Consider the following 26,230-nt stretch of genomic DNA (forward strand, 5'->3'; position numbering starts at 1 on the left):
CAGTTCTTGCCCTAGTGAGGCTGCAGTAGGCCAGTTTCCAGGTCTACACAGCCTTGCCTTGACCAGACACAGATAGATCTAGGACCATTCATGGGCCCAGATCCCTGCCTTGGCACGTCCTTGTGAAATGCCCACTGCTCTGCATCTCCTGCTCCTGACTGAGATAGTGGATGGACCCTGGTACAGACAGCAAGGGTCTGAGAAAGGCTCATGTAAGCTAGGAACCAGGATAGGAAGAAACTACTTACAGGGGACGGACTGGGGATTTCTTCTCCTTAGTTGATCAGTCAGCTAAAATGTTCTGTGAGATGAGTGGGACAACAGCTGTAGTGTTCTACTTTGAAACTGGAGAAATATCCAAGGGCACAACTGCGCAGTGGTCTTGTAGAGTGAGTCTTTACTGAATACAGTAGGCTTTATAATGACTGTTCATCCCTGGGTCTGCATATCAGACCCATTGGTTCAAGAAAGGTGCTTACAATTGTCCTTTAAAATGTAATAGCAGGGCTGCTTTTCTATTTGGAAGGTGAGAAAAGCAGAATGATATCCTGCAGTTTCCGACTGAGAGCTTAATATGAAGTGCAGGCATCAAGGACAGTGGTGCCCAAGATCCACTGTCTCTTGTTTGAGACAACACAAAGTAGGAGCCTAATGGTTAGGCTGAAGTTGGGAGTGAGGGAAGAGTATATACCTCTTTGTATAAAAGACCATTTATGATTCTTTAACTCCTCTCCTTATATATGTTCCAAGAAATAGAAAGGGAGATGATGACCCTGTAGCTTGGAGATGAGGGCATTCTCTTAGGTGTAAGAATTCTGTTTCTCGTGTAAAAGCTGCACGTGGGAGTTTTGTAGCACTTAAATATTTCCATGCCTTGCAGCAAATATTGGTAGATTCTTGCTGGCAAACTGACTGTCAAGCTATGATCTCTCTTTGACACTTTGAAAATAGTTAAGTATTGCAGCCCTATACAGAGAAGTTAAAGGTGCTTCTACGTTTCCCCAGTTCTGAAGAATGCAATAATTTTATCAGAACCTTTCTAGGATTAATGGCTTAGTTGCAGGCATATTAATTTGTTAAAAAAAAATAATAAATCTTTTCAACGAAAATGAGAAAAACACAAAAAGGACTGGGTAAAAGTCACAAACAAACAGATTCCTGGGAGCTGATATTAAAAGGAACAAAGAGAGAGAGAGATAATGAATAATTAATGTAATTGTTTTGGAAAAATGTTTCTAAAAATAAACTTGGTATGTGAGGAAGAGACTTATTGTTCTATCTTTTCCTTCTTGGCTGCTTAGAAGCAGAGGTACCGGAAAGAGAAGCAGGGAAATGAAAAACTCATAAATGTGCAGGTGTATGTCTGGAGGGAATCCTTTAAAAATGATTGTAACATCTATTTAACTAAACTGTGACATGGCATTCATCTGTGTCATGTGTGAATCCCTCACACTTACTGCAGTCTTTCTGAGTCAAAAAAACAACTAGGAGATGGAAATTCTCAGATGTAAGAACAAGCCCTTTAGTTCAGGTCTAACCTTTCTACATGCTAAAAAATTACAAGGAGAAAATACATGACAAACAGCAAGTAAACTACTAACCCTAGTGCCTTTCTATGAGTAGTGCTTGGCTCAGACTGAGGTTCTCTCATCACATCTCATTTTGGTAATTTGCTTTCAGTGAACACATTTTCTGAAAGCACTCTCCTGTAATAGCTGTTGTGTATAGATTTCTGGCTTTCCTGATGTATCTGAACAATGACAGAGTTAAGAAGGAACAAAGTTTTTAAAATGGACTTTTGGGCATACAGAAGTTTCAAGGCTAGGCTGGATGAGGCCCTGTACAACCTGATCTAGTGCCTGATTCAGTGGTTGGCAAACCTTCCTGAGATAGGAGGTTGAAACTGGAGGATCTTGAGATCCATTCCAACCCAAGAAATTCTATGATTCTCTAAGTTGTTCATTTAAATACCTGTAGAGTGATTGAACATAGATGTGCATTTTCAGTGTGATGTTCACTCCATGCATTTTGTGTCTAATCAGTGGATGGATTGATTTCTTTGCTTTTCTCTCTATTAACTACACATTAAATTTACATCGTCATCTTAGACTAAATATATAAAATTGAACAAGAAAAATTCCAGTCTTTATTAATACTATACTGTAAGTTAAAAACTGTGTTCCACCATGTGAGAATGGTTCTTAGTGTCATTTAAAATTTATTTTCAGCTGAATTAAGATACCTAGAGAATTTTTTTTTCTGTCCTCGCAGGATCCACATTAATTAATCGTTTTAATAAAAAGAGTTTTCTGCTCTATGATTTATAACATGGGATTGCTCAGATTCATGTTTCTGAAAGTATTCCCCTACAGTCTGTGGCAAGATGGTTAGTTAATAATGTTTTCTGCATCACTAATATGTGCTCAGGCTTTTTAGTCAAATACCACAAGATCAGAAATTGGCTTTGTATTTCTAATGGAGCATGGGGAACAAGAGTTGTTGTTAATCACTGTGCTGAAGGTAAGACAAAACCACAGGGTATAGATTCCTTTAGCTCTGACATAAATATTGGTCATTTTTTAAATTTTGCAATATTGCGTAGGATATGATTTGTCATATTAAAACATACTGTAAATCTGTCAAGCCATGTACTTTGAATCTTTCAATAGTCAGATCATTCAAAGAAGGCTTCAAGATAAATGTAAATACTTCCAGGCAACGAGGGAGCTGGAGAGAAGATCTCAGACTGCAAGAAAGAGACAAGGAGGTATCAGGAAGTTTGTCATGCATGGCTGAGTACTTCAAAGCTTGTTTGCAATTAAGAGCCACTGAACTTCTGAAACACAGAGTTCTTTCGTATTACTGGTCAGCACATAATAAATTAACAGTCTGGGTTTGAAAAAATCCTTCATAAAAATTGTTCTTCAAAGCTATTCAGTTAACTGCAATGTTTAAAGCCATGCTTCAGAGCAAGCATAGAGTCTTCCTTTAGAAAACGTTTGCAAAAGTCTGCATGATGATCTCAAGATGGCTCCAAAGTAGCATGTGCAGCTATGTAAATAGTAGTCCTCTATAAAACTTCTGCAGGCCGTTGACATGTAGGGGAGTAACCACAACATCCGGCCTTTGAAGCATATTATAGTTGGGTATTTCAGCTACATAAGCCCCATGGGTTTTCTCGGTAGTCAACAGAGAGAGATACATTTTCTAAGGCTCCACGTGTAATTCCTAACTTAGTTTCCAGTCTTCAGTCTTCAGTCAGTCTTCAGTCCTCTGAAGAATCTCTTCTGTTGTCTACAGAAAAGCTGGATAAATTAGCCCTAATAGCTAGTTAAATTGAGCACTTACCAATGGCACCTAAGTGTAAGCATTGAATGCCCATTTTAGACAAATAATTCACATATTTTCCTATATTGCTTTTGTTTTGTTATGTTAGCTGAATGAGAACTAGAAGACCAAGAGTATTTGATTACTCTGTTATAGTTGGCTTTATGTTCCATTTTCAAGCTATTTATAATACCCATTTGCACAACTTATTCATAATTATTTAATTAGTTTATTGTACTTTAAAGTATGGTATATTACCTCTAGAATTCACATATTAATCAAGTATGTCCTTAGTTTGGACCATTCCTACATAACAGTATTTTTTATAACAGCGAGCCATGGCATTGCTGGTTAACAATTCATTGCTAATGTGTTTTGTAGAATACATTCTCAAATAAGTTATTAATGAACTTAGCTGTACCTAATAATTATTTCATAAATATTAAAGGGCACATGCATACACATACACGCACACGCACACTTGATATAAAATTACTTAGTGTTGCCAATAATATGTTATCATGCTCTCATTTGTTAAATTTATGGTAGTTTTCATGTTTGTAAGAATTTTTAAAAAAATCTGTTTTAGAATATGGCCATTCCCAAAATGTAGCATAGAAACCCACCCATTTTTTTTCCCCATAAATTGAAACAAATAATTCTTGATTTATAGCAAAAATATATAATTTACTCTGTTGAGCGAAAAGGACCAAATAACAGATAACTTATGCTACAGAGAAAAAAAAAAAAAAAAAAAAAAAAACAGCACAAAAATTTGTTACTCATCAGGAGAACCCTTTCATTATTTGGTAACCCAGCTTAGCCTCTCATCTTCTGCCTCCCTGCCTCCTCTGCACAGACTGTAGAATTCATGAGAGAAATACCATTAGTTAACAAGGTGCTTATTCATTGTATCTGGGAGAGTATCACGTTTACAGTCTAGACTGTGGACAGATGTAATCTTCAGTGTGTCCCACCGCCCCAACCTTTCAGCCACCAGCATGACCAACATGCAGTATCCCTCTCATGTTTCTTTGGCTGGCTTGCTTCCCAGTGAGAACTACAGCAAGCTGGGAGTGGGATAATAGAGGGAAAAGTGCCAGTCCACGTCTTATCCAGGACCATGGTTTAGGTGTAGACTTTATCCGTTGAATAGATAGAATATAGAAAATTAAAAGAGGAAACGGCTGCAGAAAGACTACTAAATGACTTCTCCAGTGTTGCGGTGCAGGACATTAATGAATGTGGGAGTGCTATCCTGTACCTAGGTCCCAGACTTGTTGCTCCTGAGACATTCAGAATTACTGCCATTTCAATGTCTTGCAGAGTAGGACAAATATGAATTTCATAAAGGTACATAGCCAAGGATCAGATGCTGGGTGATTCATAGGGGAAGATACTGTCTGACAAACTCCAAAGTAGTCTGACTGACATTTTCTAGAATTTCTATACTGCCTGCCAGGTTCTCTACCACCACAAAGAGAAGGGGTAGGCAACATTGGAAAAAAAAAGATTAAAGAAATGTTTCATGCTTTCATTTTGAATATGAGCTGCAGTTCCCCATATCCTTCTCAGCCAGAATATTGTGCAGATTTTAACTCTGTAGGTTACGGAATGGATAAGAGGCAGTAGCAGAAGTTGCTCTGTATATTGTATGATGGGAAGCGAGGTCAGACCCAAGTACATTAATATTGAGCTACTTCTCTGTTGCTGTTTTTTAATGTAGTAACCTTTTAGCACTCTGGTCACACAGAGCCATTTTAATTATTTAATTCATTATAATATTTTTGAAAATTAACCATTCTATCACATTTCATACAACTCATGTTGTCTATACTGGTAAAAGGGTGAAAGAACAAGGCATCTATTCTTGGATCATAGGGAAAAAAAAAAAAAAGCCCAAGCAAAGAGAATTAAAAATGTCATAAAAATTATTAATGGCGTTATTAATAGCCAGGTCCTTGTCAAAATACATTATAACACTTCCTTTGGAGACATTAAAATGTGTCATGGGGAATGGACAAGATGACCTAATAGATCTTTTCTATCTCTTTTCTCACATAATCACGTCAGTCAGCACTAGAGTCATAGTAATTTATACCTCCCATCACTTCCAGACTAAATTATTGTAATCTAGTTCTGTTACATAGATCTAAAAATTGCAACTGCAGCATCACTGTGTTTATTTCACCTGGAGGCACTGTCTGCAGAGCTGCAATAAATGGAGGGAATGCTTTGCCTAATTTTGTTGGCAGAAATACTTGACCTAACCTTGAACCAAGGTTCAGGGTCAGACTTTCCATAAGATAGACCTATTTTTAGTAGAATTGGCCTCTTTTCCCAGTTGCCAGACACAGAAGACGACACAGTGTTTATTTCTCATATTTTCAGCTGTCCTGGATTTATCATCTTTCCTGCATGAAAATAATAAACACATAAAAAACATCTTAAAGTTATCATTAGTAAATACTATGTTTTAGCAAATATAATATTTGAAATGTATATTTATATTGCTTCCAATGTATAAATTCATTATTTCAAGCATCAATATTCTTTTCAAATATTACCTATATTCAGTTTCAGTACATTTCAATTCTCCTTTATTTAAGAATAATTTTAAAAATAATAATGGTCTGTTATGGTGGAATTTGTTCTTTCTGCTCTGTCTTTTAATTAAGAATAGGCATAAAATTTCCTTATGTTTTAAGGACTTAGGAAAGCTAGAACCAAGGGAAGAAAGGGTAGGCTTTTCTCAAGTACAAGAGCTGTTAATCTTTTACAGTGCACCTATTGGATCTTTTGGTAAGCATATTTTTAACACGGATAAAATACATCAAGTCATTTGAAAAGTTTAAACATTGTAGAGATGTTGATAATTTCCTGAAATGTTAACATTTTATGGAGAAAGCAGCTGAATCAGGTCAGAGTACATTTTTAAAACTAAATAAAATAAATGTTGGGCTAAATACGAAGTCAGGTATTTGAGGGCATCTGAAGGTAAATTAATTTTTTGTGGAGCAACTTCTATTCTCATGATTCCAATGCTGGAAAAAAAAAAAAATCTCTGTCATCATTTTAAAACTTTCTTTACAGGTGACAAATTTTATGAAAATCTATTATGCAAATTGAGAGTTGTTGATGATTTACCTATAGAGTACTTTGCCACAGTAACAAATATTTCACCTAATGCAGTAGTTGGAGGCAAATATTCTAATTTTCAATTAGTGTGGACAGAATTATGTCTTCCACTGTTACCATTAGCAGCTGCAAATGATGATACACTGTTAAAATTCAAACTATTTAATTACAAACTACATTCAAACATTCCTTGTGGAGTTTCATTATGGCTATGAAACACAATGGCTATGTTCTCTTATCATTTTATAGTGCCAAAAAACATAGCCAGGAAAATGTTCTTATTGCCATGGTTAAAAGTATCTATGATCACAGAGGAAACTGCACTCTTCCTAACACAAACTACATGTTTTCTCATTTAGAAAAGGAGAAAATAATCTTGTCTGTAATAAGCAGAGCTTTTCTTCCACCAAAACTTTGGGTATGGGCGAGTCCTGACAAACATGCTCAATTTCTTGTCAGAATTTAGGGATATGACTGAATGTGGATTGCAATAGGTACAGACTAGTTAGCTCTTTAAATCACTTTATCATTTTCACTGTTTTCACATTTTTTAGCAAGAAGAAGAAATCAAGACTTTTGTTTTTTGTAATTATACTACCACAATTAGTTTGGCCTATTTTTCTTGCATGCTGTCTTACTTATGAGGCTCCACGGAGAAACACTATAAAGTGCCTTGTTTGTAACCTACAGAAGCCAGTATGATGATGATTTTTCTGATCTCTGTCTGTGGGCCTTGGATAACTGATGATACAGAAATTCTACTTAGACTGCACCTTAAAGCAAGATCACTGTGTTTCTTCTTGACAAAAATATGAAGGTTTAAGCTAGACGTTAGGATATTTCTGAATATTGCAGCAAACAAACATTTGATGACCCTACATTCTGGGGCCTAAAATGTCATTTTTTGAAAAGGAGCTGACTATTTACCAAGGAGAGTTGTGGTAGTCTGTATTCCAGCAGCTGCCCCACTCAGAGATGTTCAGCTTCGCTCAACACTACAATTGGCTCTTGATGCCTCAGCTTTTAATGCTTAGAAACTAAGCACCAAAGTGCTGCAGGTCAGGGGACGCATACCAACTCTCAGCCCTGAGAAGGTCTCCTGCAGTCAGAAATGCTCTGAGCAGATGTAGGACAGAGATGAGCAGTGCAAAACACATCAGCCAGAGGAAGAATCTGACAGCACTCGCAGGAAGAAGTGAGAAGTGACATATTTGATACACACTGGATCTTTCTGCAGCTGGGGTTGACTGAAATCCACATCTGCTCCACTCTCCTTGATTTAGCTGTACTGTGGCTCACTTGCAGAGTCAGAGCTTGGACCTCTTGCAGCCTCAGAATTGTAGTGGAGTGTACAGTGGAGGAGCAGCATGATTCTGGTTGGTGCATGCTGCTGAAAGGAGAGTGGACTGGGTCCAGTTCCTCTTTTCTGAACTGTTCAAATATTTTGTATTGGTTTAAAAATAGCTTTCAGGAAACAGGAATAAACCCCCTCACAATTTTTTAATCTAATTTTTACAATCTCATAACCCACAAACTGTGTCTGGCAGCTAACAGAGCCTGGGATATTTCTCTGGCACCAAAAACAGTTGCAATGAGAGGTTTCTATCCATGGTATTTACCTTGTACAAAGGGGTGTCTGTGTCTAAAATACCTGAGAGGAATGGTCAGAATTCAAACCAAGCTCAGAAGCTGTGTGGGAAAGCAATGCCATGCTTTATGACCAAATACTGTCATGCAAAAAGCTCCTTGCTGCTGTTTGACTTCCCAGTATACATTCAGCCACCAAGCCAGTTTTGATAGATAAGTGCAAAAACGTGCGCCTTTTCCATGGGTGAGGCAAGCAGCCATGCTCATAGTAGTAAGTACTTTGGTACAAGTTACTTCCTGATTTTCTTTTTTCTTTTTTACTTTCTTAATTTTTTTTTTAATGAAATCTGAATGTTTCTAGGATTATTCTTATTTCTGATCTATTTCTTTAGTGACTTATACACAATATGAATATACAATGACCTATATGAATTACCCAGTTTATGGAGTTTTACAATGTAGTTAGAAATATAGCTTTATTAAAAATAATTAATTAATAATTTAAAAAATAACCAAAAGTTGGCGGGTTTCTACCTCTAATTAGTTGGAATTTAAAGGTTTTCAGATGAAGTAAAGAACCAGACAAGAATCCATGAGATTTTTAGTTCCTGATACTTTATTTCACGGTTGAGAAAGACATTAAAACACTTCATTTTGATGCTTAGACCTAAATACTTCTACAAATCTACTCCTTTGGCACTTTCAAATGTGTTGTTTAGTTTTTTTCAACACTTAAAAACACCCATATTATTTTCATCCAGGTCCCACCTGACATCATTTAGTCAGTAAGAAATCCTGAAACATGACTGTTAAAATGAAAACTCTTCCATTTAAAATAATCTATTTACTGAAAATACTGGTTATTAAATCTAAAGTTATTTTCAGATTCTTATTTCCTGTCTATTTCTCTGAAATATTTCATGCAATGTCTATTTACTTGTATCCTCGAGAAAATAAAAGTTAATCCTCAGTATTAAATTAGCTATAATAATGCTAGGATAATTTTAATAATTGAAATACATTCAATGCTATGTTTTAATAATCAATAGGAAATTAATCAAAAAAATGCTATCTACTAACTCTTACACTAATTCAAATTTCTGTACTGCTTTGTTGCTTTTAGGCAATTCTTCGCTTGTCCAGTTTAGTATCAGACATAGAAGCTGTATTGAGTCACTGCTCATTTGAGTGTTGAAATTCAATTTATAGTTGCACAGATGTTCTGAGATCCTTTGAATTTAATGAGGATGACTCACACAGATGAGTAAAGTGGATGGACTTTGAGTCCTCTAATGTTTTCTGAGATCAATGCATTCCAGATGGAAATCATTCAGCTCTGTCTGTGCTATCTATCCTGCACTGCCCATTTTATTCTTTGTCCTCTTTGGTTGTCTTGTTGTCTAAAATAGGTGTATTCTGAAATGAACAGGTTTTAGTGACCATTCTCTGACTACAGTAATGACATGACATTGCCTACATTATTTCTGCATTCTCTTTCTAGTGCACCATAGTTGCGAATAAGTTTATTATAGTTTATTTTTGATATTGTTATTTTTTTACATATAGACAGCAATGTAATATGCCAGTAATGCTACTTAGATTATTTTCAAGTCTAGCATTAATGGTTGCATTATTTTTAAAGAATAATTTAAGTAAATTTGAATAAATTCTGTTCATGCATATGAATTTCTACAAAATATTAGGACAAAACATATAGTGGTGTAATCTCACATGGATATGCGTGAGGTATCACCACACAGCAATGGTACTGCTGCATTAGAGTTATGGTAAAGAGCTGAGAAATTCCTTGACAAGCAATTATGTAAACAGAGACTGAAAAACTTAGAATTATTTAGAAAGCAAACTAGTGAGGGAAGGCAGACTAAAGTGCATCAGATTACATGAAAAAATGAATTTTGAAGGAAGTTGGATCAGAATTTTATAGCTACCAAAAAATGGACAGATAGTGGATGAATTTAGTGTAATCTGAAGAGTAAGTAGAATAGGAAGGGAGGCATTTAGGATACAATTTTACTGTAATCCTTGGAATTTAGTGTCTTGTGATGTTTTTAAGACCAAAAATTTCACAAGTGGTGAAAAGAAACCAAGTATCTGACAAGAATTTTTAGACTTGTAAAAATTATTGCTACAAAAATAAAATAAAAATAAAAATAAAAATATATATATATACTGCTTTGGGGTTTCGTCCAAATTTCAACTCTCGTACTGTAGAAGAGATGTGAAAGGATCAGGATCGATCTGCTTTATTCCACATTACTCTAGTACCTTTAAACTTCTGGTGGCTGGTTATTGTCAGAGAGAGGATCTTGGACTAAATGGGCCTTCATGTTTAAAAAAGAATAGCAAAATCCAGTGCTTGGTTTCATACCAGTCATTTCTGGGTACTGCAAGCAAACTCAGAGCACTTCTTTCATCACAATATCTCTGCTCAACCCCTCTCTATGGGGAGAAATTTCCTTTTCTTGGAGGTACAGAGGTACCTTGACAGCAAAGTTAAGTATTCCCAGAGCCAGGAGAGGCAGGCAGATACACTATGAAACATGAATGTGCAGCAATCCCTTGAGCAAACGGGAACATAAAGGGAAGAGAGGGGAGAGCCAGAAGTGGGGACCCCCATGGATATCTTTTGCTGCCTCTTCTCTTTTAAGCATCCTTATTTCAAACATAAAGATGCTTGTTAAGTAGAGAGAAAGCAATTTCTTTGAAACTGGATATAACCTTGGAAAACAGTTCGATTATGAACATACTCTCAAAAAGCAGTTTGTGTTTCATTCCCATTTTGGCGGGGGTATCATGTGTTCCCTAGAAGAATTTGTTATCTGGTATATTCAAAGAGACATAAAGTAAGCTGAAATCATGCCAGACTAAGACCAAACAAGGTAATACCAATAACCCAAATGAAGATGGTTCTATTTATTAGCATCTGCTCGGAAAGGATTCACTGAGGGACGCCTTCATAGCATATGGATTAAGGTCCCCTTTTCCTATCTACAGCTTTGTATTGCCAGCATTTATTGCCGTGTCTTATTTTTGCATCTTCCATTCTGGCTGGCGTTCAAGGTAATCTAAAAATAAATTTTATCTGGCTGTATTTCAACTTCAGGTAGATGAAGGATTTATTGATATTCCAGTTTGTGCCACAACTTACTGTCATTGTGATGAGTTTACATGTGTGAGAGAGAACGACAAAGAGAGATTTTTTCCACCATTTTACATATGCTGAGAAAACCTTGCTTCTTTTTCTTCTCAGAGTCCCGAATGACCTGGCTTTCTCATTATGGCTTCAGTGCAAGTGAGTAGTTTAGAGAAACCTTGCTGGCAGCCAGCTGAATTTGCACTCAGATTTTGAGAAGAATTCTTAGTCAGAAGGGTAAGACACCTTTGAAGAATGCAGAAATGGACAGAATGTGCCTATAAAGGATGTGGTGAACTTTGATTTTTTTTATGATACGGGATAGTTGGACCCAACAGTCTGAACTGAGGAAGAAGCAAAATTGTCTCCACTGTGGATCAAAGCTGTTGTGAAAGATGTTTATACTGGTAGGAGGCTCTTTGAGTGAGCCTGTTTGTCCAGGAACCCAGAACGCTTGTTGGTATTAGATGCATAGGAGCATGCTCTTCCAGCAGTGCTCCTCCTCTTCCTCCTGTAGCAAGGAATTAGAATACACACCTCAGTACACCCTGCGCTGTTCTCCATGAGTGCTCTCATGCCAAAGTGCAGCCCCACACTTGGCCAAAATCTGGCTTCATATTCCACATAATGGGTGTTTTAACCATTAGAATAATGAATGCTGAGCCTCATTAAAATATTGATGTCAAATATGCTGGTCCTATTATCACTAAATTATCAATATATCATCTATATGATGGAGCTAAACAGAAGTCTGCATTATTGTACTGCTTAGTTTAGGATGCAACAAAAAGATACAGATAAAATAACTAGATGCACACTACTAAGAAAGCTGGTAAATTTTATCTGTAGTCCAAAATCCAGTTTGTGAATTTCAATTAATGGCCAGTCTATTAATACTATTTATACCTACAAAAACAAACAAACAAACAAACAAACAAAAACTTTATTAAAAAGGAGAGAAGAAACATGCTTTTCTTTTTATTCTTTTTTTTTTCTCTCTTTTTATTATTTTATTTTATTTTATTTTTGTGCCACAGAATTTTTATGGTGTAAGCAATCCGTTTTACTTTTCCCAATGGAATCAAATATGATAGTGTTCTGAATTCAGGTTGTTGTTATAATCTCGTGTTCCTTTTTTCCTTTGGCTTTGATAACATGAATCATTCTTGGCTCATACAGTCTGAGTACTTCAAGTCTGAAAGGCACTACCTGTCTACTCAGAGTTCAAAAGAACATCAGATTCACTCAGTGCATTTCAGAAAGCACTGAGTTCATCTCAGTGTAGGCACCAGTGGTTTTTCATTTGTTATTGGGTGCTGGGTTTCACTTTTTTTTCTTTTTTTTGGAGTTTGATGTGAATATATTCTTTTTGGCACTTACTGTGTAGAAGCTCTTCAACAGCCACCCTTCAAAGAGTCTGGGTGCTTTCTAACAATTTTCATGAAGGGATTTATGGGAACAGTTTAACAGTTCTGAGGCCCAGGCACTGTCTGTACACATAGCATGTTTCCCAGCACAGCTTTGGCCTGGGCCAACTAGTTCTTCCAACCAATTCCCAGGAGCCAGCACAGGCTGAGGACAGCTTCCAGTAGGCTGTCTGGAGACAGCTGCCCTCTTTGGAAGCATAGCTTGGTTATGTCTGGGCCATGCTTCTGGTTTCAGAGCCAAAGAAAGGGTCCTGACACTGTTAAATTAAGCAGTCTAGATGTAGTGACCAAGAGAATAAAAACCGCATGCCTCACTAATCCTAACCTAATAGCTCATACAGTCACTTGGGATGGCTCCAGATGCAATACATGCACAGTTTCTTTCAGATTGAAAAAGTAATAATTGTATGATATTGGATAAATTGCTCCCTTCCCCCCCACCCCTTCCCCTTTCCGATGTTCCTGACCCACTAGCCCAGGAGGTCAGGTTATCTCTTGGCTGCTATCTGTCTGTCCCCATGACTACAGCATTTGAATTGCAGCAGTGTGCGCTTAGTGCCTCACAGAGATGCTAGCTGGGGTCCTGGAAAAAAGAGAGCTGCGTCAGCAGGGCACAATGCCCAGGCTGATTAGTTCTGCCATGCTGCTGCAGCTATGCTTCTTCCTATTCCACAGTGAGGACATTTGGAGACATCTGAGATACTATTGCATCGTGTAGACATAAGGACAAACAGATTGCTCCTCAAAAAATACAAACGTGCACAGCACAGAAAAATAGTTATACATATCCTGGCTTTACATTTATACAAGCTGTGCTTATGTTTTAAAGTACAAAAGGAGTGTCAGAAATAGCTGTTACACACAGTACCATTTGCTTAAAGCACTAAAATTCATTTCAAAGCAATATACTTTTTGCCTACCATCCTAGCCTTTTCTTTACTTGTCAGAGTTTTTCACACTACGCAACTGCAAGATACTTGTCAATGTTGATCTTCCTACCTGGATTACAGATGCTATCAAAACAGAGGCTTAGGTCCCTATTTCTAAAGAAGGCATCCTGTGCATTTTGCAGCCCTAAAGGCACCCTTACAGTACCCAAGATTTCTGATTGAAACTTGTCTCCCTGGCAATATTTATCCATTAAGCCAAAAAGCAAAGACCCCCAGCAGCAAATGGGGGTAGTTTTATGACTACTTAGTGAGTTAATTTGCCTCAACTGTGTCAGAGTTCTTTAGTCCCAGCTTCTGCCTGGTCTGTGAGACTTTTTCTTATATTACTAAATTCTGTGTTTTCTGACTTAGTCTTGGACCTTTCTGTGGCTGTCATTTGTACCTTATGTGGTTTTAGTGATTTAAGGTGGTAATATAATCTTCTTTATATGGTCATTTTTAATGCATTTTTAAAGATTTCTGTAGAATCTGAAGCTTGTTTCTGCCCTCTTTAGCTAAAAATTAAACACAAAACAAATTCTCAGTCATTTAATGCAAGTAAAGGAACTGAAACCATCTGCAGTGGATGTGGGGGAAGGAGGGGTAGAAGACAGAGCTCACATAATATCACATGCTGATATTATGGAAACTTCCTTTGCTGGCAGTACGTCCATGCTAGAAGAATTTCTGCTTCTTGAGACACTTATTCCCACCTTCACAGAATATTTCTTGCCAAACCAGATGCTTTTCTAATTATAGCAATTATTTCTTCTTTTTTTCCACCAAAAATGATTACTAGATGTATTTACTTGGAAAAAACAGGAACCTTATTTCAATTTTTACCTTCTTAAACTATGACAATTATCTCTTCTTTTCCAACCAGTTTCTAGTCACAGGTTTTACACTCCTTGCATACTTCCTCATGAATCCTTCAATTTCTAACAGACTCAGATACCTCAGTGTGTGCACTCTATCTCTATGCTTGAGGTAACTTTTCCCTTGCTTGTCTTTCATAAAGCCATGTGGTATTTTAGAGGCTGACCTGGAAACACGATAGAGACATAATTCTGGGTTGCTCTGCCATTTCTTCTAAATCTGTATTGCTTTTCACCTCTGTTATCTTCTACTTTTCAAAATGAACTCAGGACTATAAGACCATGTTGTGACTCAGATTTATGGTACATGATGAATTCCATTTAGTTTGGGTAGCTGACCACGGCTGGAACTATCAGTGGGACCAGATATGTTTGTAAGTGCTCACAGAAGGAGAATTGTTTTAAAAATGGAGGAAGAAGCTGTATTATATTGCATACGACTTGTCAAGATTCATTTTTAGAGCATCTGTCAAAAGCTCCACATTATTTCATAGAACCAAGGGAAACAGTAAGAGTGGGAGAGGGAGGGGAGTAAAAAGAAATTGAATTGGCTATTCTGCACAGTATTGTAGATCCAGCATATATTGTCGCCTCACATCCTGAGACTCCAGATAATTCCATTAACCTCCAAACTGTTTTTTGTCTCTGGAATTTTCATTTGAGATAACCTGCACTGAGATTTTACAGTTCACTGATTATTAGAAGTCAGAGCTGTTACAGTATTATGCTCGAGTGAAATAACTTGATTTGCAGCATATGTCAAGTATACCCCCAAACCACTGTCCTGATGCTAATAGCAAGATTAAGGTACTAAGGGTGAGTGAAACTTTTATGAAAGGAAAAGTACTGGAAATAAATCCATCAGTTAACAATAAGTAGGCATAATTTAGATATTAAAATATATATATTTATCTAAAACAGCAAGAAAAGTAAGATTCTGATCTTAATCAAAATGGAGTAAGTCCAAAGCAGCTTCAGCACACAAACAATCTGAACTTACATTTCTATTAAACGAGAGGAAACTCTGGCTTAGTAAATATGAATTCTGTGTTTTATCCAAGTTTATACTTTGCTGTTTATTATGTTGTTGTTGTTGTTGTTGTTGTTGTTATCCGTGGAAGAATGTACTCTCTTGTGAATCACTGGCCATGGAACCTCACTCCTTAGAGACACCTGTCCATTGAGACCTCACTTTACTGTTGCAGTGACTAAGTAGCAAATAGGAACCCCAAGGTGAGCACATTAAGCATATGTTTCCCCCGGGGAAATCATCAGAATGTAATCATCAGAATGGCTGAGAACTGAGTCTTTGAACCATTAGCCAAAATCATTTAATCAAGAGAAAAAATAATTTTCTTTAAAATCTTTTCCCATCCTCTCACACATCTTTTTTTCCTGTTGTAGTTAGAGGGCACTGTTTTCCTTCTAAGCTTTTAGGCTTCTGGTAGATTACGTTATAAAGGTAACTTAGCTATGCTGCGTGGTAGAACAGGATTGATTGGCATGAAACATAAACCTATCAAAAGAGAAAGTCAAGCAGGCTGATAGCTCTGCTGTCAAGGCAGATTTATCTTTCTTTGCAGCCTTGGTGGTCCCATTGCCTGGGATTAAAAAGCTAAAATCCTGTTGTGATCATTGCAATGATCTTGAGACAGTGTAAAATTTGTTTTGAATTTGGCAGAACTTTTAAAAACCCTCAGATTTATTCATTCTCTTTGAAAACATTGGAGACCTTCACAAAAAGTGAGAACATTTGTCTCTTTTCCCCAGGCCCAATAAAAACCTTCCAAGATTTCCCAAACATCACTATCAATGTTGCTGTCTATTTTTACGATTCCAAAGTGCCTCTCTTTTCATAATGCTTTAACAGAACACTGTTTTTACACTCTCTTCATGACTTATGCCCCACAACGAAATGGGAACTCCAAATTTGTCCATATGAATATTCCCTTTGGCCTCCCCCTTTCACAAATAAGCTCTAGGATTTTATGGTTTTTAGAGCTGAGCCTTTCCTCTCACTCATATTGCAGAAGTACCCTACCTACAGAGATACCATGCTCCCTTCAGCATGGTATGATGCTCTACAGAAACTGTATCAAGTTTTGTGTACATGGATTTCTTAAATGGCTTTCAGACTTCCAGAATTCCAATTTTATAAAATGACCCCAGTGTACCCATAGCTTGCCTAAAACTGAAATGGCCTGAAGACATAGTGGAGATACTGGGATAAACGAAAGGCAGGTTAAATTATATATCATAAAATACCAACAGAAATAATGTAGCTCAGCAAAGTGCTACTATTTTTCCATTGTTCACAAGTGTTAGAATTAGAATGTTGATGAATGATATTTCCTTCTTCCTTTCTTCGTCCAAGTTGAGTCCAGCCCAGGGCAGGAGGTTAGAGTGCAACCTCTAGACTTTAGGTAATATTAACAACATAACTTTATTTTCACAAAATAACTTATTAACAGCAGATTTTCTTTCAAAGTACTTATCATTTTAAACCATTCTGTATGTATTTGGTCTCCTCAGCAGTTAAGATAATCAGGAAGACATGCTGGCAATCCATTGTGGTGGCAGAGAAGGAGGTAACTGAGCTATTAGAAGTAAAATACTACTATCTAGGCAATCTTAACGTACAGTGAAATGCAAAATGTGGATCAAGTACGCAGTGCTTAACCCCATGCCACAGCAAAATTCAAGATCCATCACTTGAACATATATTTATTTAGATCTAGCTACTAATATAGAAGATAAAACATAATTTGATTTGTTAAAGCAATGAGAAAGGAAATGCTGAATGTTAGGTTGACATCTTACTTCACTTACTTCTTACTTACTAGCTATTTCATGCTTACCATATTTCAAAATTTAAAAAATCCTGAAGGTAAGAAAAGGGAAAGCGATGGATTTTTGTTTTTGAAAAACAAGCAAACAAACAAACAAACAAAAAAAAAAACAAAGAGAGAGAGAGAGAGAGAGAGAGAGACAAAATCCCTCATACTTTATCATCCTTCAGCAACTCTGAGATATGGCAAGGAGAATCAAAGAGACCGATCTAGTGCAGACAGAAAAAAAAGTGATTTTAGAAGAAGGAGGCGGGGTTTTCACTTGAATTTGTCAAATCTCAGTTTACTCTTTTCAGAGCCTCATTTTGAAAGCCAAAGATCACATCTGTTTCTCAAGCACAGCAGTATTCTGATTACTTCATTTGCCTTCTGAACTTTGAGTTTGAGATAAGTCCTAGAAATAAGCAGTGGATAACAGGTCAGAGCAGTTCTTTTAAGCTGTTCTGGCACCTGTGTATTTGTTAGATGTCATTAGAAACCTAGTTAGGTGAGAGATATACTATTCCCCTGCAGTGTCTGCCATCCACATTAATAAATCTCTGGTTAGATATGACCAATGTGTCAGAGTCTCAGCTGGTGAATGTACAGTGGTGTAGCTGTATGAACTCTGATGAAGCTGCAATAGCTTACACCAGATGAGAATCTGAACACAACATTCCATGATTTTTAAACATCTCTGCATGCCTTGCTTTGGGATTGTTTGCTTACAATAAAGTGAACCCTGCTAAAGATGCAGAAAAACTTACTGCACATGATATTTCTGCTTACATGGGTCTTTGTTTCATTTTAATTATTATATTCATGATGTATTTTGAGTGTAAAACTTTGGTCTAAGAATTTATCAAAATAATGGAGGAAAGCAGTCAAAAATCAACACCTTCCTACAGCACAATCCTGGTGATAAAATAGAGCAAGACAGGTAGAAATATCAAGAAAAAGAAATGTTGAAGGATAGGAACAAAGTTCAATGCTCTAACTTTTGCCACATAACCATATGCCCTCAATCATTATTGCTTAGGAAAGCATATCTCCATTCAAAAACAACTTGGTTGGGATTCTCCTTTATGCAGTTAGAATAGTTTCTTTTATACTGCCCTTTTCTATGTCCTCACCTCTGGAAGCAATTCAGAGCTGTGCTAACCTGTTTTCCTCCTCAACTGATTTGCTAAAAGTGACCTTTCCCTTCTATTATTCTTCAGAATTCTTTGTAGCACTTTTTTTTTCCCAATCTCAGTTCTGAGTGTATGAATGACTACTCAGACTACTCAAAGCAAGGCAGTCAGTCACATATTTAAATAATGCACCAGCTTCTTCCAGAGATGTACCTGAGACCCCTAAGATAGCCTCAGGAACAGTTACATTTTTACAGCTGTGATTACTCTGTATTATAATGCATGCAAAAATTTTCCTGTGCTGGTAAGAGACGTTATCAAGGACAAGTCCTGAATAATGCATGTGGGCTGAGTAGTGGCAGGTACTCGTAGGAGATTCTTTGCCCTCTGAAAATACCTGTCACATAAGGATTTTTCTTTTTTGACTTTTAAATTTTAAATCACAGCTACCAAAATGGATGGTAAATATGCAGTATTTTAGTATAATTCCTTCTTGGTTGCAGAGATGGTTTTCTCTAGCATTTTCTAGTCAATATATCCAGTAAGTACTCGAGGGCAGCTCTGTTTAAGAGGCAGTGCATTTTTCATGGACCACTCAAGCCTCTTCATCACTGTTGAGTTTGGTGTTTTACAGGGAATCTGCTGAATGACTATGTATAGATTTTACAGTAACTGCATGGCAATACAGGTCCAGAATTTTATCTGCTTCAACACATTAATGTTTTACTTCAGGAGAAAATGTTTATATACTGGACTGTTACCAATGTAATATAAAAAATTAACAAATACTTTTGCATCCGATTATCAAATTCATCTTATTTTTCTTGCTGTTACTGAGGTAAGTCCTGACTTCAGTTCCTCATTTGGGACTTAATTTTGCAAGAACCTTATCACTCTGATCTGACATAGTGAAGCACGTAAAAACTTGATTAACTTTGGTCTGTAAGGAACTCATTAAAATACTTGGAACACTCGTGTGTTTAAACTGAAAGGGAAAACCTTTTTAGCCAGTTTGGGATGTGAGCCATCCATATCTGAGTTACTCCACATTTGGTAAGGGATCACCAAGACTGTTCAGAGGATTAGAAAATCTGATGTCCAGAGAGGTGGGGAAGTGTCTACTCAGAGCAGAGAAGTTGATGTGAAATCCTTAAAAACATAAATGGCTGCTGCAGAGACTAAGACAATAAATCGTTCTCCATCCCTTTGGGTGATATGGTATGGATTTAAGTTGCAGAAGGATAGCTGTATTAGAAAAGCCTGCCATACAGGAGGGCGTTAAGCACTGGACTTTTCATGGCAGCCTGTGAAATTTCAATTAAAGGGGATTTTTGAGAAACAGGTTAAGATTTATCAAATAGAAGTGGATAGGTTATGAATGATGCTGTGCTGGCACAGCAGCATGGATTAGGTAACATCTGAGATCTCTTCAAACCCTGTTTTGTCTATTTTTCTATACTAGAGATTGGAGAAGCAGAGTTAGATATTTGCATTCCTTAAAACATCTGCCTTTGTTCCTCTATAAAGAACACAAGCATTTTCCCAATCATTAAGGAATACTGTGAGGGCAAATGCAATAAGGATTATTAACCAGTCAGATGCGGTGGCACTAAACAGGCAACTGGAAAAGACAGATAGCACAGGCTGAAAAACTTGAGTAGATTTGGCCAGAGTGCTTGGACTGGAACTCTGTTATCAGCATTTCTAGGGCTGCCAAGTTTTCAGTGGCAGCAGAATTTAAATACTCATTTCATTGACTGCTGACTCAGTTTATGTGAATTGAATAGGCAGTTCCCAGACCAAAAAACAAAAGGTAAAAGGTCCCAATCCTGCCATTACTTGTGCATGAAGCTTAATCTACTTGAGTGAAACTATCACAAGTGGCAATTCTGATGCAAAAGGGAACGGTGAAAGTAGCTGTTTGCAGTGCAGAAACATTTCTGGGTTGTACCCAAAGCATCCTGCAATTAAGTGGTAACTTTTGATTCACAAAACTGCCTTATATTTCATTTTGGTTTTAAAAATGAATAAAAATAAATGGCATACTGTGTGAAGCACAGATAGGCTGATAGACTTCTGAACTATGTTACAGCACAATCACAGATTCAGCAACAGTAGAGGATTCATACAATTTCTTTATATTATGATGTCTGTTAAATCTCCACATTTTTATATGTTAGGTACCTCACATACAAATCCAAAACACCTATTTCTTTACTAACAGTATTATTTTGTCAAAGCTCAGAGATTTTCTCTGTTAAAATACCTGCAGACAAAGAACTGTAGAGACTTCATGATGTTTAATAATGGGCTAATTTGGTCAGCCAGGAAAAGTACCATTTGAATACATCTGCTTGCAATAAAGAGATGAACTGTGGAATTTATCTGCCCTTTGTGAGACATCTCAAAGTTTGATGGTTATGTTTCAGGGTGGTCAGTAGAGTGTTCAGCTCATTCTGACAGATCAGGTAAAATCTCCTGTCTCGTTGAAAAGATCCTACTGGATTTTCAGACAAGTGCAAGCAGAGTATTGTGTATGTTTTGCAAGTTACAATAAAAAGATGTATTAAAAAAAATATTTTGTATATGGGGTTGCCAGATTTTAACTTTGTCCTTTAAAAATGCTAAGGAAGGGATTATCTTGTGAATATATTTGTATACCGGTTCTCTCTGTTTCCTGCTGCGCTGACCTCTCTGCAGTGCTTCAATTACAGAGGTTAATATAGCCAAACACATCAGGTATGAAAGTGTGTACTTCTGGCAGTTGTGTACAGAAGTGAGAAAAGCTTTTGTGTAAGAGGCTGCACCTGAGCGTTTCTGAACTTAGACCTTTAAGGTCAATGACCTTGGAAGATTTTGCACATAGATGGCCTGAAATAAAAATCAGGCCAAGTAGATGTTAATGGGCACATTTAAAGGCCCTTAAAGTGTCTACTGCAAGTTTTTAGGGATGAAGGAGATGAAAGGCAGCTTGGCTTTAATGAGAGTTTGGAAAATATCAGCTACCTGTCTGCTTCCTGGTTCTGAAATGCTTAAAATGTCACCCTTCCTTTCCTTCCTTGCACATCACAGGACACTGCTTAACAGTTGTATTCTTGCATGTACCAATTTCAAGCAGTGATTAGAAATTATTCAAAATCCAAAGAGAATTTCAGAGCTGAAACATCTTTGGGCTATTGTTTTGCTATAAACTGTAAGATAATGCAAGCTGGATACTTGAAGCCAGCCTAGAGATATAAGGATACTTTCAAATAAGGAACTTTCAAATACAGTTTCATAAATTTATGATATGAAGGATATCAACAATGTTGACCTCTAGATCTCAATTTTATGCTTTGCTTAACATTTACAGTGCACTGACACTTAATCTATAATGTAATTTATGACTTTTGTACAATGAAAATTCTTTAAACTTTGTAGGCTACACTGCTAGATGAAGGAAGGAAGAAAAAATAGCCAATTTTTGATGTTTTTGAAAAATTAGCTGAATCATTTAGTGAATAAATGTAATCTAAATGAGTGACCAAATTTGAGAACCTCATTTAGAAGTTTAGTGCATGCCATAGTTACTGCTCGTGGCTTTTTCAGAGTATCTACATTAGCTTTTAAAGTCTGGAGATCTTATGTGAGAAATATAATCCTATACTTACAGCATTTTAATTATGGAATTTGTTATAGGCACACTCCGTAACTAGGTATATAATTTTAAAGTCATTACAGTATATAATTACAATACAGTTAGTACATCCAGATTCTAAAAATGCACACTCTAGGTGTAAGATTGCTATTACGTAATTACACAGGAAGTTAATGTACAGTCTACATTAATTAGTGATATTTACTTGTATAAAATCTGATGTAGGTTTATTAAATTATATTTTCAGTATAAATCTATAATATTTGTACTGAAATTATCATCATTACTATTGTTTAAGCGTAGTTTGAACCTAGTCTCCTTACTCTGATCATGTTCATTTTGTCGGTTAGTGCTCATCATCTCCTAATATCTAATCTAAATTTCCCCTATGAAAATTTTAAATCATTCCACCTTCTCCTATCAGGCTGTGTAAAAAGTCAGTCCCCTTCCTATTTATAATCTCCCTAGTACAAGGGAGAGAGGAGTGGTTTTATATTGTATTAATTATAAAGATGAATGATATTTAAAATAATAATATGGACAGTAGTCAGTTTATGCCTCATTTTAAGCAAAATATCAAAATAGTCTTCTCTGATATATTCAGACAGAGATTTATGCATAGAGGAGGGGATTTCTGGTGGCTGCAAAGAGTTGTTGGGTTGAAGATAAAAAAGTTTGGTTTGCCCTTATTTTTAAAATTATGCCAATTCCTGCCTAGTAAACAGGGACACATGTAGCAGAAAGCATCAATGAAATAATTCCTATTGATTTTGGTGGGTATTGAATTGATGTCCGAAGAGGGAATATCTTTTCTCTCTAGAAGTAATACTATCAACTTCTTTCTTTATCTTTAACCACCTCCCCATTTTGGGGGGAAAACAATCAACCAAAGAATACCCACTAAAAATCTCCATTTTCTTGTTCATCTGTCTTCTCAAGGGCTCTGTATGTTTTTGTTTAAAATTGTTCACCTTCTTAAAAAAAAAAAAATTGTTGCAAAAAACAGCACCAATGTAAAATCAGTGACATAAGGATACTGTGCTGACTGACACAGACAATCCCATGGGAGGGGCCAGCATTTCTGCTGCAACCTTAGTGCCAAGCTCTGGCAGATCCCTCAGAGTTTATGTTTGACAAATAGCATGCAGCTTTGTCCATGTTTACTACCACTTCGGTTAGATGCATGTTGGTTTATGTACACATGAAAAGATGCGTAGCTACCATAACTTAAGTAGCTGGCATGTGACTTGTTTTCCTTTCTCATAATAAGCATCAATATTTGCAATAATTAGCAATTAATTGTGGTCAGTGGTTAAGATATCTTTTTTTTTCTGAACTGAGAATCTCTATGTAGATGACTTGCACAGATTTACAGCTTCGACTGTATCACTCTCTTCCATCTTTCTTCTTGCTGTAATTGCATAGAAAACTAACACGCACTGGTTCATCTTGTTTAAATTCTAAGTTCCAAGGTTCAGTTTTTAATTTTGATAACACTGTGAAATTCTGTAGTTAACATCAAATAGTGAATAAAAAATACTTTGAGATACTGATAAGCAATATCTAGACACAAATGCATTTTTCCTTTGAAGTCCTCTTTTGTTTTCGTTTAAGAAATCTTTTCTGGGAGCAAGTACAAATTAGGATCCAGCCTTCAGTCCTTCCTTACCAGGGTCTTTCTCTAAGCATGCAATTAGCTGCAAATGAAACTGCAGCTATATAAGTGTTTAAGCACCTGATTGCTCCTGGAAATCAGATATTCACATGTCTAAATTACAGTAATTTTTCCTACTCTCTGCAGGTTCAGTCTCTGGCTCAAAAGTCATTTGGACCAATCCTGTGTCAGCAAAAGCAGTCTCAGTTCTTATTCATTGCATTTTTCATAATAGAATAGGAGTGGTTAAACACTTACTTGTAACGGTAGTTATCATTTTTATGGAATAGTATCACTTAATATTTGTATATTTTCAAATCCCACAGGAGGCAAGAAGTTTTGCAGGCATGACATTCGAGTTATGGTAACAGTGTGGGACCCAAGATAGAATCTATGCTAAGGCTGCAGTATTGTTTTTGTCAGGAAAAGAAGAAAAAAGTCAGCTGGATTAATTGTTCCTTTCAGAGGGCACCAAGTGTGAAGAACAGATCTTCCCTAAAACCATTTGAAAGGGCGGGCAGTGAGGAAACAGAAAGGTGCTTGCTGCTGTTCAGGGATGTAAAAATCCAGGTGTTATCAAAATAAAATGAACTGCTGGCAGAGCTGCAGAATCACTAGCTAATCAGAATGGATTCAGCATTGCCTGAGGGGGCTGACAGAAGCTCAAAGGAAGACTCTCCAACACACTACATTTATCATACATAAAAGCTGGATTTTTGATTCACTGCAGCCAAATTCGGATGTTCTGTTTACATTATCACTCACCCTCCTAACAGAGCCCATTGATTTTGCTTCCACCTTTGTTCTCCCTGTTTCTTCTGTATTTGTTTTCCAGGAAAGTGATGCTGCAGTCATCAACTCCTCAGAGCCACCGTGTAGCCCCAGCCCCTGCTCCCACGGCACAGCCCTGCACCTGAGCAGAATACAGGTCTCAGGACCATGCTGCTACAGCCAAAAATCCTTTCGTGGTGCCAGGACCCTGAGCTTTTACACTGTCCAGCTGCCATGGAGATTTGGCCAGCTGACTTACTGCAATCAGTTATTAGTGCTGTACATTGGTAATTTTAACATGCACCCTAGACAAAATGTTTTTCAGCTTGTTCTAAAGCTAAGTAAAGTGTTTTTTTTTTCCTTCACATAGATTCTCCCTTGTATAATCTGTGTGCCTTCAGTAATAGCTATGCATTGCATATGTTCATAGCACACACATGCAATATATGTATATATTTATCAGATGCTCATTCACAAAAACAAATACAAATATAAATTCAGGCAACATGCAGTGTCTCAATAATCATCTTCATGTTTGCTCTTAGCAAGAATAACCCCTAAATTAAAGGTATATAGACTTCCCTCCTTGGTGTGCTTACACATATACTATATATGTACATACATATTTATCAACATGATAGAATAGTAGATGAATAGTATTTTCACTGTATGAGTAATCCAATGAAGTGAGATGGTACAAAATATAACTGAATGGGTAAAATGTTCCCTATAGGGTGGTGATATTTCACAACATCCTGAATCTATGACAATAAATACAGAGACAGTTTCTCAAGGAGAAAACAGCAACTTGCCTCTGTAAGAGAATACTCTTGCAGAATAATCCATCTACCCCAGTGAAACCACGGGGTTACAATCCCACCCTTTTCTGTTACCAGACTTGGAACAGAAATGTTGCAGTGTTACACCACACAATGCCTGGTATATATTCCAGGCAGTTTACGTGTAAGTATACACAGAAGAGAGGCCACACTTGAATTTCTAGTCACTGCACATAGGTCAGCAATCCTGTATGAAGAACTGCTTAATCCTTCTCCCCACCTCTAGGCTTCAGGATTTTTTCTGAAAGAACCTGAGGATCTCGTTAATCTCTGACTAATAAATCTGGACTCTCTTAATGTCCTTAAAGATGCTTCAGAGAAAGGTCTAGACCAAGAAGTAAACGAACTTATGGCAAACCAGTACTGCACCAACTTTCAGTGGCTCATCTGTACTATTTCTCCTGAAACTCTACATTAGCCCAAGTAGTTTAGTCTGCGGATTGATTTAGCCTCAGCTCAAAATGATGAGGATTTTTCCATTCATTTTAAGGACTACTGGATCAGACTTAGTTTGTTCCTTAACCAAACATTAATGATGTCAATAAAATGACTTCTATGCACTTTAATAGGCTTGTAATCATTCCAGTAGTTCCCTATTAAAGAAAATAATTACTTCTTTCCTTAGTCTTCTTCCAACCAATGTGTTTTGGCTTCTTTTTTATTCATTGCTGCCCCTCCCAATTGGTTCAAATTAGCCTACTCATAGAAAATGTCTGCACTGAGACAAAGACTCAATCAAACACGGAGACTCAGCTATGCTCTGAGGGCTGGTCCTCTCATGATATGCAAGAGGGAAGATAGCAGAGAAAGTTTGTTCTGTTTTATAGCTACAGAAAAGATGCCATTCCGTAGGGTTGTTTCTACACTGCATTCAAATAGCGCAATGTAGGCAGTCACTTTGGAGTAACCAGCAATGTCATTACAGGAAAGC

Source organism: Meleagris gallopavo, chromosome 2 (assembly GCF_905368555.1).
Source record: "Meleagris gallopavo chromosome 2, MGAL_WU_HG_1.1, whole genome shotgun sequence".
Lineage (NCBI taxonomy): Eukaryota > Metazoa > Chordata > Aves > Galliformes > Phasianidae > Meleagris > Meleagris gallopavo.